Below are 17,470 nucleotides of genomic sequence, written 5' to 3' on the forward strand. Positions count from 1 at the left end.
GGGACTTAAATAGAACCAATAGAACTTGGTGAGAACCCATAGGACAATTGTCAGGGAGCTGAAAAACATCTCCCTATACAAAAAAAGCAACTCCTTGGGTGTCAATAGGTTGTCTAATAGGAATGGAACCATCTTAACATGATATCTCCAGTCCCCAACCCAGAAGGATAGTACAGTATTGGAGGCAGTGAATTTCAATTGCTGGGAATCATAAGTGGGGAGAGTGTTGTTGTTCCAGTCCTGCTTGCAGGCTTCTCATAGGCATCGTTTGAGAACAAGATTCTGGACTAGATGGGCCATTGGCCTGATCCAGCAGGGCTTCTCTTACTCTTATCTTGCTGATGGCACTGAAAGCCTGAGGAATAAACATGGTCGTATTCCCCCCTCTCTTTCCAGACATACACGTAGGTAATTCATCTTTATTGAGAACCATGAACAGTTCAAAGAGTTTTAAAACTGGATTAGCCAACTCTCTTTGATGGATTCCCGGATTTAATTCTTGGAACAAGTTCCCAGCAGAGTGTTCCATTATTGCCATGTTGTAATCTTCCTCCATAACATGTGAAATTGGCTGTTGTCAGGAAAAAAAGTTAAGTGGTTCTTAAATTGTGATCTACCAGTGGACTCTGGTGCACTTTCAAGGGAACTCTCTGGAGGCTACCAGGAAAAGAAGGGAGAATGCTACCAAAATACAAGCAGCTTCTTGATATTTCCATTCCTTGCTGAATAAGCACGCCACTTTAGATTCTGATTTATTACAACTGAAATGGGGGAAAAAAACACCTTTCTTTTCAGCAGCCTGCCCACCTCACCCTGCCATTCTAATCTTTCTACTTCTATGGTCAAGTTGCACTCTTCCTGAAGGAACAGGTTCACAATATGGCACAATTTGCTGTCCCTGGAGGTTCAGGTAGCCTCTGTGTCTAGAAGTGTATTTTTCCAATTGCAATTGGTATGACAGTTATGATCTTTCCTGGGATGGGAAGGCTTGGCCATAGTTCATGCATGGCTTACTTCAAGACTGGATTACTGCAATGTGCTGTATGCAGGCTGCCTTTGCACATGATCTGGAAGCTGCAGTAAGTGCATAATGCTGCAGCACATTTGCTGACAGTAGTGAGACATCTGTGCTGAGGTTACCAACACATGAATGACAGTGGTCAAGCTATCCTGGTGCAGAAACAGCTGTAGTTGACTTACCAGCCAAAGCTGGTAAAAAGCATTCCTCAACCACTGAGGTTACCTATGCCTCTAGCAACAAAGATTGCTCCAGGAGCACCCCCAGACTATGAACCTGCTCTTTCAGGGGTAGCATGATCTCTTCCAAAGCAGGCAATTGACCAGTTCTCCAGACTTGGTAACTACTCACCCACCCATAGTGCCTCTGTCTTGCCAGGATTCAGAATCATTTGTCATGTCTTCACCCAAATAATTATTGCAACTGTAGTTTACCCCTTAAAGGTAAAGGTACCCTTGACAGTTAGGTCCATTCATGGGCGATCTTGCTTTACTGGCCAAGGGAGCCGGCGTACAGCTCCTGGGTCATGTGGCCAGCATGACTAAGCCACGTCTGCCGAACCAGAGCAGCGCACAGAAACACTGCTTACCTTCCTGTTGGATCGGTACCTATTTATCTACTTGCACTGAGTGCTTTCGAACTGCTAGGTTGGCAGGAGCAGGGACCGAGCAACAGGAACTCATCCCATTGCGGGGATTCAAACTGCCGACCTTCTGATCGGCAAGCCCTAGGCTCTGTGGTTTAACCCACAGCGCCACCCGCGCCTCTAGTTTACCCCTTACATAGCTTCAATTCCTAGTACCCTCAACAAACGACAGTTCCCAGGATTATTTCAGGGGGAGACGCACACTCTAAATGCATGGCTAGCTCAGTGAATAGAGCATGAGACTCTTAATCTCAGGGCCATAGGTTTAGCCCGAAGTTGGACAAAGGATTCCTGCATGCAGGGTGTAGTACTAGATGACTCTTGTGGTCCGTTCCAACTCTACAATTCTATAATTCTACGAAATTCAAGAAGTGGATGTGAATCCTGCATGATGGGTTTGGCTTGAGGAAGACAAAATGCTACTCTAAGGAAACCTGCCTCAAGTGATACCAAAAGCATGAAGTGGTTATTCCCCTTGCACAAAATAGGATTTAAATTCAAGAAATGGCATGGTTCTTCTTCAGGAGTGGATTCAACTTAATAATACTACCACTTGGCAGCTAATAGGAATTTAATTGGATTCACGTGTATGTCTACAACATAGCCTATGGCACCAAGCCAATACAAGAGTGTGTGTATTGATTTGATTATCCTGTATGTCCACACAGATTTAATATTTTCAGTTGTTTTTCCCTGATCAAATGAAGTGTTTTCCACTGATTAATTAATTTTAATTTGTTTTCACTTCAAGCACAAGATTTGTTTTTTATTGATAGTAAAGTATCCATACTTGTGATATGCTGCAATTAACTTGCTCTCCCTTGCCGTTAAAACCTAAAGTGCTCCAGCTTCAATAAAATAATTTATGCCCATTGACCCATTGACTTGAATCTTTCTTATTAAAATGTTGGTTTGACTTGGAAAGCAAAAACAAAAAAATGCTGTATTAGCTTCATATCCTAAGTTATATACCATTATTTGGTTTCTAATTAAGAAACCCCTTGCCATATTCTTGCTTTTGCTCCCTGCACAAAGCATTTTCAAGAAACATCAGCTCCTATAAAGATAAAAGAAAGTGAAGCTTCCCCAAATATATCCCCCAGAGTCTTACAGCTGTGAATAATTGGTTCCCACAGCTATGAATAATTGGTTCCTACTTATGAAGAACCATTTTGCTCCGTTGCACCCAAATGGAGATGTATTGCTTTGCAGCTCAGGACAATGGTCTGAAGCTAGTTTGGAAAATAGACTGTCCTTTCACTTCCCAGGAAAGCATATCAAGCTCTGACTGTATCATTAGTGCAACCACAGCTGTATTTAGTGTAACAATTGAGTGTTATCAAAAATTGATCTGAGTGAACTTGGAACTCCTGCTATACGTCAAGCTTAGTTGGACCCACCAATCTTCTCACATCCAGTCTGGGTGTGTCTTATTAAATCAGGGCTGAGCCACAGCCACACTTTCCACCTCCTAGGGAATTTTATCCAAGTAGCACAGAACCAACCAGGTAAAGGTTTATGTGGATCTAAACCAACTTTACTTGCCAGAGTCAAACGGGATGGGGGTGGGGAGGGGGGCTCCTTAAGCCATTTCCCCCCAACGGGACTACAAATGAACAAGCCAGTTGCCCTTTTTACAGACTAGTTCACAACTGCACTATACATTTATTTAAAACAATCCCATTCCACTTTAAGAGCTATGGCTTCCCACAAAGATTCTGAGAACTGTAGTTTGTTAGGGGAGTGGAGAGTTGTTGGGAGACCATCAACAAACTACAGCTTCCCAGGATTCTTTTCAGGAAGCCATAACTGAGACCTGGGAGACCAGAGTTCAATGTCCAATCAAGAGTGAAATTCACTGGGTGACCTTGGGCCAGGTGCTGTCTCTCAGCCTAACCTGCCACACAGGCTTGTTATGAGGATATGATTTGGAGGGGAATAACAATGTTATGGGCTTCTTGGAAGAAAGGTGGGATATAATAAATGTAATCAATAAAAATTGCCAGGGGGATCTGCCAGAGCAAACAAGAACAGAGGCACTGTAGGGACAACAAACCATCCGTTTCTGAGGTCCAGTCATTAGGACATCAGAGGCTGGAGAAAATACAATTTCCCAGATTTTGGGGGCAGTTACATTTAGGGTTTTAGCCTTGATCCCTACCGTGAAACTAGTTAGACACATAACTCCTCAGGCCAACTCTGAAAATATTCATTAGCTCTTGCCAGAGTTCCCCCCCCTTTTTCCTTTAATGACCTAGTTTTGTCTCTTCTTTGAGCACTAGATATTGTATCCAAGGTGAGAAAGCATCATGTTACACACAAGAGAAAGCATCATGTTACACACAAGAGGTAAGGCTCCCAATAATTCCAGGCACACCTTTTTAGCGTGCTCATTTGAAGTTGTTTCATGAACTCTGTTCCCAGATTTTGGGGGCAGTTACATTTAGGGTTTTAGCCTTGATCCCTACCGTGAAACTAGTTAGACACATAACTCCTCAGGCCAACTCTGAAAATATTCATTAGCTCTTGCCAGAGTTCCCCCCCCTTTTTCCTTTAATGACCTAGTTTTGTCTCTTCTTTGAGCACTAGATATTGTATCCAAGGTGAGAAAGCATCATGTTACACACAAGAGGTAAGGCTCCCAATAATTCCAGGCACACCTTTTTAGCGTGCTCATTTGAAGTTGTTTCATGAACTCTGTTGCTTAGAGGTCACACTGATGCCATTTCGGAATAATCTTCAGAGAAGCGCCTCTCTCTGAACAAAGCCCCCTTAGATGGCTCAGCTTCCCACCAAGTCCTGCTTACGGTGGAATCCAGCTATGGCCTTGCTCTGTGGTAAGCCCACATTGCCATAGCAACCCAGTGTTGCTCCACACCTTCAGAACAGACTACCGTGGCTCGCAAAGCACACTGAGATGAATGAAGCCTGTTTAAAAGAAGGGAAGAGGAGAAGGGCAGGGTAAGACACAAGTCAGATTAATGGCTGGAATACAATCAAAAACAAAAGTTAAAATGAAAATGTTAATCATTTAAAAGAGGGCCTTGGTGGAATTGCTTGCTTTATGGCTTAGAATAAAAAATAGAAGCAGGGAAAGAAGTAGAAGTCTCTATAAGAATAATTTAGTGTCTGGTGTAATGAGCTTCCTTTTTCTTTGGTAGTTCACTGTGCTGCCTTATCACTTACCCGGTGATTGACTGAGTCCTCTCCTTGCTTGTTCCTGCTAAGCAGCAATTCACCATCTGGCAGTCATAATTTCTTTTTTATCCTATATTCCTTTGTAATTAGGAAATAAGTTACGTCCCATCCTGCTTGGGAAAGAAGAAACATGTCTGGCATATTATTTACAGATGACACTCTAAGAAGGTGGAGCCATTTTGATAATGATGGGTGGCAGTGCTGTTTTTCTAGAAAAAGAGGTGCCAGAACTCACCATGAACACCTCCCTTGTTCTCTTAGAATGGCAATGGTGACCCCATGAGAGGTGACAGAACCCATCTGAGAGGTGCCGGAACTGATTTTCTGCAAGTTCTAGCTGAAAAGGGCCCTGATTTGTGGGGAGTTTGAGCCCTGTCCTGAGAACACAATGACCCATACCCTAAAGAAACATACATTCCTATCTAGCTTCTAGGAAAAGTATTTAAATGTGATTTTTATTAACACCTAAGTTTTGATTAGGGACACAGGTGGCACTGTGGGTAAAACCTCAGTGCCTAGGACTTGCCGATCGTATGGTCAGCGGTTCGAATCCCCGCGGCGGGGTGAGCTCCCGTCTTTCGGTCCCAGCTCCTGCCCACCTAGCAGTTCGAAAGTACCCCTAAGTGCAAGTAGATAAATAGGTACCGCTTTATAGCGGGAAGGTAAACGGCGTTTCCGTGTGCTGCGCTGGTGCTGGCTCACCAGAGCAGCTTCGTCACGCTGGCCACGTGACCCGGAAGTGTCTTCGGACAGCGCTGGCTCCCGGCCTCTTAAGTGAGATGAGCGCACAACCCTAGAGTCGGACACGACTGGCCCATACGGGCAGGGGTACCTTTACCTTTAAGTTTTGATTAATTGATACTGCTTTTTTTGAAAAGGGTGCAGTGTGGTTTTAATCTGTGCTTTTATATGGCATTATATTTTGCTGTTATTCTCTTACACACTGCCATGTGAGGGTGACATTCCATGAAGGGCAGTTTTGAAATAGTTTAATAAATTAATTTATTTCTGCTTATTTAAAACAGTTCTACAGGCCACCTTTAGGAGTGAAATTAGCACAAAGGATATCTTCTCAAGTGGCCCCCAAAGTTACAAACTGCTGCTACTCCTACTTACTACAAGTATTTAACATTTAATAATAATAAAAAATGCATGCAGCTGAATAAAACATGGAAGCAGAAGAGGGCTATAACTCAGTGGCAGAGGACATCCTTTGCAGGCAACAGGCTTCAGTTTCAAATTCTGGCATCTCCAGGCATGACAGAAGAAGAACTCTGGAGAGCCACTGCCAGTCAGTTTAGGCTGGGCCAGCCAAAGGCATATTGGCATCTGAGATGGACCCCAACATGGTGACCCCTTCCCCACGGGGTGAGGAAAGAACCACATCAGGAACAAGGGGGAAAGAAAGTTTGACATTGGGATCTGCTGTCCTGGTGGATCCTGCCACCTGAGGCAGCTGCCTCACCTGGCCTCATGGATGGGCCGGCCCTGAGTATAGGCAACACCATGTTAGATGCATCAAAGGTCTGACTCAGTCTAATACAGTTTCTTACATTCCTACTAATCATGGTCTCTGCTCCTTGCATGATTGTTATCAGAGGGTTCTTCACACATTATGGGAGATAAAAGCAATTTATTAAACAATACTTGTTTCTTTATAAGATTTCTGACCTGCCCTTCACCATAATGTCCCAAGGTGGATTACAATCATAAAATAGGCAACTGGAAGAACCGATAAAGGTGTTAGCAATTATGAAACATTCAAAATGGAACAGAACAGTATGAATTTTACCAAAAGAAGGGGGTCCCACAAAATAAAAGACATTAACTGTCAACAGGGCTGTCTTAAGCATATGCGGTGCCGGGGTGCAAAGATCCACCCGGAGCGCCCCCAAGTTGGCCAATCCCAGGCGCACAGGAGGGCGGAGCTGGCCGGCCACCTCAGCACCTCGCTGGCTCGGACACCCCCGAACAGAGCCGCCCGCAGCAGAGCCGCCTGCCGTGGCGCTCCAACCAATGGGCGGGCACTTCCCCAGACACGACTCTCAGCCCCAGACTCTTGGACTGGCGCCCCTGAGTGCCCGGCACCCGGGTGCCCTGCACCCCTAGTGCCTATGGGTAAGACGGCCCTGACTGTCAAAGACCAGCATGTGGTGAAAACTGTACAAGGAAGGTGCAAGATGCAACTGGGTGGGTGGGTGGGGGGAGTGCACGGTTTAACAGCTGCCACAGAGAAAGCCCTTTTCTGAGCCATTGTTCCCCACATTTGTGATGGTGGTGGAATACCAAGAGAGCCCCTCTGCAGATCTTAACACCCAAGAAAGCCAGTAGGGATGGAGTTGATCTTTCAGACACGTGAATGTGGCAGAACCAACTAGTGGACTCTTGAAGCATATGCAGAACTCATGTTCTACCATATATTCCTTCCTATCTAGAAATACCGATTGATGCACCTTTCTTTTGTCACCTCTTTTACTGAAATTTGTCAGTGGCAGCACCCATGCTATGGGATTCCTTTCCCAGAGACATCTCTTTGGCTCCTTCCCTTGCTATTTCACCAAGAATTAAAGATACTTTTTTCAGGTGGCCTTTTCTCCTGCCTAACAACTTTTTTGTGTACATATTTTGAAATCTTGGCAGATGGTTTTTAATTGGTTTTAACTGCTGCAATGTTGCTTTTTGCACACTTTGTATTGCCCCCCCCCGTGTTTTCAGCATTTCTCACTTGTTCTACCATGAGGTTTTACAGTTTTATTCTTGTTCAGTCATATGTTGTCTTGAACACACTGTTGAAAAATATATCAATAGGTGAAATCAGTGTACTTGCACACATGTTTGCTTCCCTTTTATTATAGATGTGTAATGTGGAGGTGGAAGAAAGGATTTGAAAAAGGAACAGAGATGAATGGGTTAACTACATCATGGTTAACTGTGCTGACAGGTATGGCTACAGCAAAGTAAAAAAAAAAGTGAGTGAAACTCAAGAAGGAAGATTTTAAAGGCGGTATCCTAAGGGATAAAGACGAGGAGGCCATTGTAGGCATAGAGAACAGTGGCAGAAGACACAAATCAAAAGTAAAAGCAGGAAGCAAGGGAGGTGGTGGCTAATTAATTCCTGGGCTTATCTTGGGCCCTAAAAGAAGCCAAACTCAGAACACCAGAAGCTCTTCTCTGGATATGTCCTGAATTATAATGCTGTGATTTGTGGCGCATATGTAATGTGACTGAGAATCCATTTATTTGGGGTATGAGCTCAAGAGACTCACATTGAAGTTAAATTTCAGAGGCAATTCTCAACAAGTTAAGAACAAAACTATAAGTGACTAATTGGTAAATATGTGTAAATATTAGGAATGTTGGAAAATTACTATGAGAACAGAAACAGGAGTGGAAATTGCTGGTGTTCCCTTGTTTGTCCCATCTCCGAAATGGAAATCAGTCCAGTGAATACAACTGGCGTTTGTTGCTTCTAGTGTTCAAATGATACACAACTAATTATGTTTGCCTCCATTTGCCTTGCATTGGCCTTGCATGGAAATGAATGGGGCGGAATCACATAATGACCTAAGGTATGACATTGGTGTAAATTTTGAAATAGATTACTGTCAGGGGTTCAGGAGCAGAGGCGAGGGCAAGGGAGGAAACAGAGAGCGAGGGGGAGGAGGCCGAAGAAAAGATGAGTGATGACGATGACCCGAGATCTCCGAGTCTTTCCAGTGAATCAGAAGATTCACAGGAAGGAGCGCCAGTGGCCAGAGCAAGGGGGGAGCTTAGGGGGACACCCCAGGAAGAAGGGTCCAGAGGGGGCTCAGAGAGCAGCAGTTGGAAATCGGGGCCAGCATCACCAGCAGAACGCAGTGGGGAGGAAGGGCGCCAGGTACCGAGTTCTGGCAGCTCGCAGCAGGAGGGAGGACATGAGTCAGGAGTGGCCACACCTCCATCGGGGAGCGAGGAAACGGTCAGGCGGCAAGTGGAAGGTTGGGCGCGCGCGCCAAGTTCAAATACACAGGAAGGTGGCGCAGTAAGCAGCCCGGAAAGGGAGCCAGGTCCTAAAGCCCGGCGCAAGGAGACAGAAGGGTCCGGGGGGTCAGCGTCAGAAGCGTCCCGAAAGGAAGAGACCACGGGGGGGGGGAGAGGGACCCAGAGAAGAACGGTCAGGCGGAAAAGGTGGAGTAAGGCTAGGGTACTTAGCTGGTGTACAGGGGGCGGAGACTCAGACGGAGCTTCGCCGGTCTAACCCTTAAGACGTAGAGCTGCACGCAGCCGCTTGAGAATGGAAACTGTAACTCAATAAAGACTTTTACAAAGTGACCGCTGGCTAGCGTGATCCTCTGTGAGCTAGGATCTGGAGCAGCTCTGACAATTACGTAAATTACATTATTTCGTCACGGCGGAAAGCAAGATGAATAACAGAGCTTCTGAAGTAAGGCCCCTAGTAAATGTAAATGCAAAAGTCTTAACTGTTAATAGCATACTGTGCATTAGCCTTACATAAAGGAACAGCAACAAGGTCAGGATATCTGCCTGGAGATATTCAGACTATTTTAGAATCAGAAGTGGTCCAAGGTGAAGCAGGCTAGCTCCAAGGCTTTGAAGCTGCTTTAGCACTTGGGAGGACTTTGGTACCTGTCCCCCCCAATCACTACCACTGTTTATACATTTTTGCAACATCCCCAAATTCTCCATAAATAGAAATTTCCAGGCAGAGAGGAAAGGGGAATCCTGAAGAGGAATGTAGTTCTTTGATGGACAGCTCTGACGGACAGAATTACTTCATTAAGATTGCCCTTTTGTTTCAAATCACAGTGCTTTGGGGAGGATGTAGAAAGACTTTGACTTCAGTACAGACTGAGCAGAAAACAAAGTACCGTATTTTTGGCTCCATAAGACGCACCAGACCATAAGACGCACCTAGTTTTTGGAGGAAGAAAACAAGAAAAAAATATTCTGAATCTCAGAAGCCAGAACAACAAGAGGGATCGCTGCACAGTGAAAGCAGCGATCCCTCTTGCTGTTCTGGCTTCTGGGATAGCTGCGCAGCCTGCATTCACTCCATAAGATGCACACACATTTCCCCTTACTTTTTAGGAGGGAAAAAGTGAGTCTTATAGAGCAAAAAATACGGTAAGTTGTTTTTAAAAGCTTTAATTACACTTTTTGAAATTCATCACTCCCTAAACCCTGCGTCTATCCTCCTGAAATTTTGCACAGAACCTACCTAAAGGCACCTCTGTATTGTATGTCCCTACTCATGCAAATTCTGAGAGCTCCCATGCAGAGCTACAATTCCCACAGTTCCTTGGGTAGAACAATTGATAGTTAAAATACTTTGAGAAGTGTAGCTGTGTGAGGGGACTTGGAGCCTCCTAATAACTCTCAGCACCCTTAACAAACTACAGTTCCAATGATTCTTTTGTCATGCATAACTGTTAGAGGTAGAATAGCGCTTTGAAGGTTTGGTGTAGTTGTAGCCTAACAGTGTGTAATAAAAAGGAGGAAATTTGTGACCCATCACATTGGGATGTGAGTTTGGTGGGAACAGAGGACAGGCCTTTGTCTGTAGGAGTCCTGCCCTCCATCACTGCCTACTTTTAGAACCGCAGTAAAAATGTTTGGCTCTGCATAGTTTTCAATAGTTTCAACGATGCTTTGATTTTGCTCCTCCTGGTTCTAAGATATTTTCCGCTCTGTCCTTCATCTGGCTTATTGTTTAAAAATGGATTTCTTCTTCAAGTATTTCAACTATTTATGTTCAACTTTTCATTGGGGAAAAAACCCCACCCAAGTAGTTTACAAGCAAATCAAAAGTAAACACTGTTTGGAAAACAATAAAACTGATAGTGCATCAAAATCCATACGATAGGATTCTATTCTTCAATACCTGCACAAGTTCAACACCTACTAAGGCACCCATCCCTCAGTCAGGCTACACCTGCACACATTCCTCCACTTAAACCCACCCACACCCATAAACACAATTTCCCTCACTCTTAACGGTTGCCTTGAACGTCTTCACTTTTATGCATTGCCTTGGGGGGCTTTGTTAAGACCAAAAAGATGGTTTATAAATATTTTTTTATAAACGAATAAATGCATTTAAAAAACTAAAGCAAGGATGACAAGAAATGTAATACATTTAAGAACACACACACCCGTTTTATGCTACCTTCTCTCAGAGAACAAAGCAACTCCCTAGAAATTCATGGCTTTTGTGACAGAAACTGTAAGTAGGTGGCAGGGGAGGGGGGGGGAAAGAATTCTAAAGAGGGAAATAGCTTTGTCTTGTCTCTTGAGTTACTGCAGAAAGAAACATTTCAGAGTCGGATCTCCGTTATACGTAGCTCACAGAACCAAAATTCCTGGATAGCTGAAATTTCCTACGTGACCTCTACATCCTGCCATTATCAATGTTAGCCTATCTCGGCATCTGATTATCCAAATGTTTTGGCTCTCCCTAGGGCCGTTTAGTTAAATGAGGCAGCACAGTATTTAAAAATGTACAACAGTGGAAGGAAATGCCAAACTGGTTAAAAAAAGCTAATAAACACCCACTCAACCATCCCACATCATCATCTTCTGCTACACTTCACCTCCAGTCATAACAGTGTGTTTTACGCTTACGCCTACAGCTCCCAGTTGGGGACACCAGCTGTAGCTTGCTTGCGCTCCTCGAAGCCACAAAGCAGAGAGGCCCCGGCACAGCCGCGCAGAGCGCATTCTCCATAGCCCCGAGAACTACGACTGCCAATCTGTGCGGCACGCTGACAGAATGGGGTTCGTGTGCCGTGAAGAATAAATGAAATAATTACAAGGCACCCACAGCACGGGAGGATTCCCAACTGTTAAGTCACTGTACATACGAGCTGTTTGGGGCTCACTTCTTTCCAGCAGGCCTTCAGTGTGTGGGACAGGGATTATGTTCTTGTTGAAATCTCTGCAGTACAGTATTGACCCCATAAGGTGTGTGGTGTATGGAGGCTCCAGACCACCCACCAAATCCGCAAGACCATCATATACCATAATTTTGCCATGCATTCTCTTTTCTCTGACAGATATGTGCCATGTCAGAATTTCCCAGAGACATGCACTGACATAGTGTTATCGGTTTTGCATGTCCTATGCATCCTGACTTCCTGGAGTTTTGAAGTGCTTCTGGCTGCTTTGCCATGAAGAGCCCTCATGCCAGTTGTAGACTTTCCTGTGCTACCTACTGTTTGTTCTCTCTCTCTCTCTCTCCCTCCCTCCCTCCCTCAGCACTTCAGTTGTTTATGTTTAAGAGCAGAGTGGTAATGTAAAGGCTCTCCTACTGCTGGTGTGCACTTTTGGTTTATTACAGTTTCTCGAATGATTGCTCTCCAAAGTGGAACTTTGTGGATGTTTCCAGAAACAAGGGCTTACCATATATAAATGTCACTGTTAGCAGAGCGGACCAAGGTGACAGATGGAATTGCTTTGCTTTGTGTGCGCTCCCTCTCATCCACATCTGTTTGGGATAGTCTCTGGATGTAAGATTTAAGTGGTAAGCTTACGTATGGAACTGCATCATATGGCATTATTACTAGCTTTTTTAATTTTAATTTTTTTAAAATTAAATCTTTCTGCATTATGGCAGGTAATGTAAAAAAGCATGTGTGAGAGCAGGGCCACAAAGCATAAAAAGAAAGCAGAGACTGAAAGGCAGATGGCTAAACTGGGAGAGCCCCACAAAATGTATTTTGCACAAGGCCCTACAACGAAGAATGGCTGCCATTGCTGCATCGGGTGTTAATGGATCATTCAGGCACTCCTGTTGTAAGCCACATCTGAATCAGAAATTTAAAGCACTATTATACCACTTTAACAGTCATGGCTCCCTCCAATGAATCTTGGGAACTGTAGTTTGGGAAGAGTGTTGAGATTTGTTAGGAGGCCCCTATTCCCCTCACAAAGCTGCAAAGCTGTGAAAAGAGAGTTACTACTGAACCACTGTGAGAGCTATATAGTGCGGATGTGGCCTTAGAAAGGAAGAGAAAGTATTTTCTCTCAGAAGAGGCTGCGTGCCTTACTCTGAAGCACCTTAAACTTAGGTGATGGAGTGACAGTTGAAGCTGGTTGGAGCAGTGAGGAACAGCAGCGTGCACACAGCACTTGCACACAACGCCACCTGAGAAAGCACACACACAGACATAGAGGTTGGGTTCTTGCATTGATAATTGTCATACTGTGTCACAAAGGTGTCAACTCCCTGGGCAAGCACCCACAAAATTCCCCATGAAGAGGCTGGGCACCCACAAATTTCAGTGCCAGAGACATGGCCCCAGGCACCCATGGTTGCAGGGACAAGTTGGCACTCCTGCTGTGTCATTTTGTAATGGGTGGAGGTAAATACTTCCAGAGCTACTGTTTGCCCTAGAAGGGGAACTGCTCGTTATAGCCTTCCACAACTTCCCTCCTGAGGAAATAACAGCTTTAGGGAGGGGAGGGGTGTCGGAAAAACAGTTTGAAGAGAAAAGTCAACCCCACTTCCCTGTGCTGTAGTCTCAAACTGGATAGGGAGCTCCTGGAATCCACCCCCCCAATTTTTTTTAAATGAATCCAAATGTGATCGTGCATTTCACATGTTGCCCTTAAAGTAAATCATCTCAGATGTAGGAGTGAAGTGTGCCTCTGGCAAAAGAAGTGTGCTTCACCCAACACGATCTCTGAACAAGGAAGACAGAAAGCTGTTAGCTAGAGTAACCGGAATGCCACTCTTTAATGTGGACAAATGCTCTTTTGCCTTTAATGGCTCCCTGGCCCAGGAGTATAGCCTTTTCTGTCCATTGATAAGTACAACCAGTGTGATGCCCAGCCTGGACTGGCAGGAGAGAGGAGCCATGCCATGAAGCTCTGTAAGCAACCTTGGAGCAGAAACCACTTCATTTCCTAGCAGAGCATTCCCAAGTAAAGGAAGCTGGTCATGTTTACACCAGTTTAAGTTGCAGTGATGTAAATTACCCTATTCCAAACTCCATTTGGGAGCAGTGTACTGCTTGCTGAGGCAACCTGAGCCTGGCAGAAGGAAAGCAAGGCTCTGAAACAGAATTTGACTTACACCACCCTTTTTTACTAGCATAAATTCCCCCGAGTTACCAGGTCATGTGCCTGAACTGAAACTGGTTTGGAATAGGTGTAAGTCTCCCACCTCCTGCATGCCCAAGCTTTTGGACTTAAGTGAAAGTTCTTCTGGGTGAGCCAGCATAACCCGGTTGAGATAGCTACACTGGTCTAGCCCCAGCTGAACCAAGACAACCCAAGATCTGCCTATTCCAAGCTCTCTCACCCCAGTGATTCTTTGGTTTGAATTGTGCTGTAACCTACTTCAAAAAAATACTGTTAAGATAACAGCATAATTTCCACATGTACCACCCAAGAACCTTGGATGCAAATATGATAGATAAATAAAACATACACCTCCTGTATTTATTCCATCAAATAACTAGTAGAAGAGAGTCTTTCCCACTTGGAACGATACAAAAAAATTGCCCATGTGCAAAAATTGTGCATTTTCTTTTTCCTGCTTCTGCGTCCTGTTTCCAGATTAATTTTATGCAGAGTTAATTGAAATTAGTGGGCTTAGGTGCACCTAATTCTCCATAGGATGGCAGCCTTAATAGGGTATTTATGAGCATCAGTTCATCTGCACTTTCTGAAAGAGCAAATGAAAGAGTTATTTCTACATATAAATGTGTGCATATCATTTTTTTAATCTATGAAAGGACAAGTAGCATATCTTAGGAAGCAGGGCATCTGCTTGATACAGTGACCAAATATGAATATGCAGAGACATAGAGAGAATTTATTACAGAGTTAAAATGAGAAAGTGTCAAAATAAAGAAAGGAAAGAAATCCATATTTTGAATCTGAGAACATTTGAGTTCTGACTGAGTTTGTTTTAGGGGGTGTGTTTTAACCGTTGTGTGTAACACACACACACACACACACACACACACCAGTCAACTTTTGAAAAATCAAATGCATAAATTTTGAATTCTGCAATCTGATATGCTAATCTGACATGCTCAGTGCTCTTCCTTGCCTCTTTGTACTCTAACAGGCAGCAGCCTATAGGACACCAGCCATTTACCAGCAACCGAAGCAATGAGTAACGGATTCATAGGACCGATCAAATCATAATAATCCCATCACAGTTAAGAATCTAAGCGCCCTGCCGGATGAGACCTAAGGGCTATCTAGTTCAGCATCCTATTTCCCATAGTGGCCTCTGAAAGAACCAAGCAAGATAGGAAGGCAATAGCCCTTCTGCTGTTCTCATTTCCCAACAGATGGCATTGAGAGGTATGTGGCCCCTAATCCTGGCCATTGAGGGGTATATCCTGGGGAGAGGTGGTGTGATTGGCATATAGCCTGGGGAGAGTCTCAAAGGCCAGTCAAGGAGACCTGGGGGCCAATAGAGCCCTCCAGGTCTCTGAGGTTCCTCACCCCCTGAACAATGTGGTGTATGAAGAAGTACTTCCTTCTCTCTGTCCTGAACCTCCCATCAATCATCTTTATTGGATGAGCTCAGCTTCCAGTACTATGAGAGAGGGAGAAAAACCTCTCTGGAGGAAATGAAATAGGTGCATTCACGCCATTAAGGAATATTTTCAAGCTGATGTCAAGTTGTAGACTAGCACAACTTTAGCAAAGTGTTACTGGAATTAGATTTGCATGATTTGGTATATTTCTATTTTAAAATTAGTATTATATTACATCATAGAAACAGTATATTGAACCATTTAGGTATACACAATCATTTATTTATATAAATAATAATAATAATTGATAATAATAAAAATTTATTATTTATACCCCACCCATCTGGCTGGGTTTCCCATATAAATGCCTGTCCCATATCTGTTTCTACAGGCCCAGCAGGTGCTGTAACTCCCTAATGGTGAGAAACTCTGGAAACTCTGTGACATCCCTAGTTGTTTTATTTCAAACGTTTATGAGCAGTTTTGTCAATAAAAATAATATACCAAGTGACATACCCAAAATAACAAATAAAGGTAGCAGGAACGAGAAATAATTACCACCTCGTAAAATGTCATAAAATTTAAGAGCAGAAGTAAAACACATTTTAAAATAATAAAATACAATTAAATAGCGCTAAGACAATAAAATTAAAGAACTATTAAGAGCCATTTAAGGCATCAGTGAGCAAATCCGTTTTATGAAAGTCTATGGAATGCTGAATGAGTTGGTGTCTCCCAGGACACTCTTCAAAGAGTGACAAGGTCTTCTCTTTGGTCACCACCTGCCTGGTTTCACCTGACAAAAGACACCTGAAGGATCTCTGGTGCAGATCTTAAACTCCAAGAGTTCATAGAGGAGAATGCTGTGTTCCAAGGTCTGCAAATCTTAGCAGGATCTGGACTCACACTACACTTAGTAGAGCTATAGGTTTATTTCAGAGTTTCTTCCTTGCATAGGAGTACTCTTTTAAGTTTTTCTGTACAGTCATATTTATACAGTCTAACACTTTCTCCCAAAACTTAGTGAGAATTGGACACTGTAAGAATGTATGTTTCGAAGAGGCATTATCCTTATTTCATCTCCAACAATGAGCTGCGTTAGACAGTCCTTCTCTATACAAATTCAAAGGAGTTGTCCAATAGATTCCAAATATTATTTTCTGTTGTGTAAGTCTTAGTTTGAGATCCATCGATACCTTTGCTACGGAAGCCAAGAGACTGTTCCACTGTCTAGGTAGTAGAGAACATTCAATTCTTTATTCCAGTCGTTTCTTAAAGTTTGCGTATCAAACTTACTAATTAATAACAAATAGGAAATGATTGCTTTTTTTCTTTCCAAAGATTTGACCAATTGTTCTAATATCTCCTGTGTCTCAGAAGCTGAGAATGTAGGAAAAGCATGGAAGCCAAATTTGATTAATAGAATACCTGGCCTCTAGTGGGCGGGGCTTTTATGCTGTACTCTAGAATTGGGCCCACCCTTCAGTTGTCAGTTAAAAAAGGATAACTGTCACTTACCTCAAGATGTTTCATTTCTCTTAGTATGTTACTATGTTACATTTTTCTACTATTAAAGCTTTGGTGTGTGCATGTGCGTGTGTTTACTTCACAGGATGAAAAGACAAACTCTGCTAAAGAAGGAGAACGTGGAATATCTTACACTGGATCAGTGAGGAGATATTTCCCTAACAGGAGGACTGATTTTTAGTCACCCCCCGCCCACAAGAGAGAAAGCTGCTGGTCCAAACACTGTTGTTACAAGATGTAGCTGCAGTAATTGCCATTGGGATGCATCTGATCATGATATTTATTTCTTAAAACAATGTACATATAAAATTCATCTTCCTCATCTATCAGTTGATCCAAAGTCAATATGCCTGTTTCCACCCAATTTTTCCATATTACCATCTTTTCCTCATCTATCAGTTGATCCAAAGTCAATATGCCTGTTTCCACCCAATTTTTCCATATTACCATCTTTCCCCGCAGTTTTAAAAATTGGATTTCTCCACGAAGTTAATTTAGTGTGGGGAAATGGCTCAAATTTGTTTCTATTAGGCATTATATTCCATATCTTTCTAATGGATTTGTTTCAAGAGTCTCCCAAATTCT

At 43.4% G+C, this 17,470-nt stretch overlaps 1 long non-coding RNA gene across 1 annotated transcript; it reads left to right on the top strand.

Moving 5' to 3' along the window:
* The first annotated feature begins 4,471 nt into the window (after positions 1–4,471).
* On the top strand, positions 4,472–17,260 carry LOC309525408. Its single transcript, XR_014216242.1, has 5 exons — positions 4,472–4,625; positions 9,669–9,726; positions 12,199–12,381; positions 14,938–15,179; positions 16,971–17,260. It is a non-coding gene; the product is annotated as an uncharacterized lncRNA (long non-coding RNA).
* Positions 17,261–17,470: the final 210 nt, after the last annotated feature.

Source organism: Podarcis vaucheri, assembly GCF_965113315.1.
Source record: "Podarcis vaucheri genome assembly, chromosome: 2".
NCBI lineage: Eukaryota > Metazoa > Chordata > Lepidosauria > Squamata > Lacertidae > Podarcis > Podarcis vaucheri.